The sequence below is a fragment of the Bison bison genome, unplaced genomic scaffold (assembly GCF_000754665.1).
Source record: "Bison bison bison isolate TAMUID 2011002044 unplaced genomic scaffold, Bison_UMD1.0 scf7180017860996, whole genome shotgun sequence".
Taxonomy (NCBI): Eukaryota; Metazoa; Chordata; class Mammalia; order Artiodactyla; family Bovidae; genus Bison; species Bison bison.
This window is the reverse complement of record NW_011491568.1, coordinates 10,702-12,548: the sequence shown is the minus strand read 5'-3', so window position 1 is coordinate 12,548 and position 1,847 is coordinate 10,702. Positions and strand designations below refer to the sequence as shown.

Genomic DNA, 1,847 nt, shown 5'->3' with positions numbered 1-1,847 from the left:
AGAAGTTGGTAGGACTTTGTAGACACAAATTATATACTTAAATAAATACTTGGACAACATTGAAAAGCAACATAGTATGAAAATTGTGGACCTATATATGTTTTTTTTATCTTACTCCCCCTTAAAAAAAAGGAAGCTTAATCAGAATATTCAAGTAATGTAGTAGAAAACAATGCCTTTGATATATGATTACACAAAAAGCTACACATTTAATCTTTTCTTCATCCACTTTGGCTGAGGAACCCTAAAACTTTCAAAGGCCAGTTGATGTTCGCTTTTTCATGCTTCGTCGCTGAGCTAAGCTTGAAGCAGCAACAGGCTCTAGGACTGGTTGAAAAGTCTTGTGAGTCAGGGCAGAATATGTGGCGACCACTGCTCCCTAATAATAATGAGAAATATTACAAATTGAATAACAATCTCTGAAGGTAAGAAAACTTCCACATTGTATCATGAAAAATTTAACTACTTTCCCCTAGGAAAGTAATTGAGAATCCATAATATTTATGTTGATGGCCCTTTGATTAACATCTGACTACTTATATATTTTTTATTTCAATAAATATGCTTCTTACAAGTTTTTAAAACTAAAATGTATTATTTTTTCAGTCTTTCAAAACTCATAAAATTTGTTTTTAAATATCTTTGAAAATTTATTTTCATAGGAATTGTATATATTTAAGGCATAAAACATGTTATCTTGATATACACAGTAAAATGATTACTACAGTCAAGCTAATTAACATATGTCCTCTTGACATAGTTATCATTTTTGTGTGTGATAAGAGTACCTGAAAAACTACTCTTAGCAAATTTCCAGCATTCACTATAGTATTATTTATTACCTGTACTTAACATCAGACTTCACATTAGACCTCTAGGCTTACTCATTCTACATAACTGTAACTTTGTATACCTTGACCAATATCTCCCCATTTCGACCTTCTCCCTGTCTACTGGTAACCACTGTTCTACTCTCTGCTTTCATATATTTGTTTTTTTTAGATTCTACATATAAGACAAATGATGTAGTTTTTTTCTTTCTGTGTCTACATTATTTCACTTAGCATAATGTCTTTGGATTCATGTCTGTTGTGGCAAATGACAAAGGTCTCCTTTTAAAAAGTTGAACAATATTCCATTATATATACCATATTCCATACATACAATTCCATTATATATAATATATTCCACACATACACACCCCCCACACAATTTATTCTCACATAAATTTGCACTCCCATGATCATTCTAACAATATTCAAAACAGCCAAGATATGAAAACACATCTTAGTGTCCATCAACAGATAAATGGATAAATCACTAAACTTCAAAATCTAGGTTCAATGTCTGTAAGTATGGAAACTTGCACTAATGGCTATTAATTCAGGAACCAATAGGCATCTTTTTTTTTTTTTTTCCCATATGAAACTTGAATTTAGTCTGCACCAAGCCCCAGTGTCTCTTAAAGCAAACCAAATGTAATCAAGAAAATTTATGTATCATCAGTAAGGCTGTACATAAAAAAGGCTGTTATTTAAAAAAGTAAGCCAAAACAAAAGAATCTATAAATATACTTAAAAAAATAAAGACACTATAAAGTAATTATATGTGTCATCATTGAATGGCATGCAATGGCATGGCATTTAGAAGATGCTTAAAAGTATGTTGGTTTTACCTTAACAACATGTGATGAACCATTTCTACTTGGCTGATCATCTGGCAACTGATCTCTGTGGGTTATCCATGAGTGTTTTAATACTTGCTCTGTAGTGTACCGCTGCTGTGGGTCCATATGCAGCATATGGGAAAGCAAATCCTAAATTAAAATGAAAAAACATATATATATA

At 31.3% G+C, this 1,847-nt stretch overlaps 1 long non-coding RNA gene across 1 annotated transcript in view; it reads right to left on the bottom strand.

Annotated features, from left to right (window-relative positions):
* Positions 1–6: 6 nt before the first annotated feature.
* Positions 7–1,847, bottom strand: part of LOC104982936 — an 11,060-nt gene continuing 9,219 nt past the window's right edge. The window contains exons 2-3 of the long non-coding RNA XR_824573.1: positions 1,676–1,816; positions 7–379 (exon numbers count right to left, since the gene is read on the bottom strand). This is a non-coding gene — a long non-coding RNA (uncharacterized LOC104982936). The remainder of the gene's footprint in view (positions 380–1,675; positions 1,817–1,847) is intronic.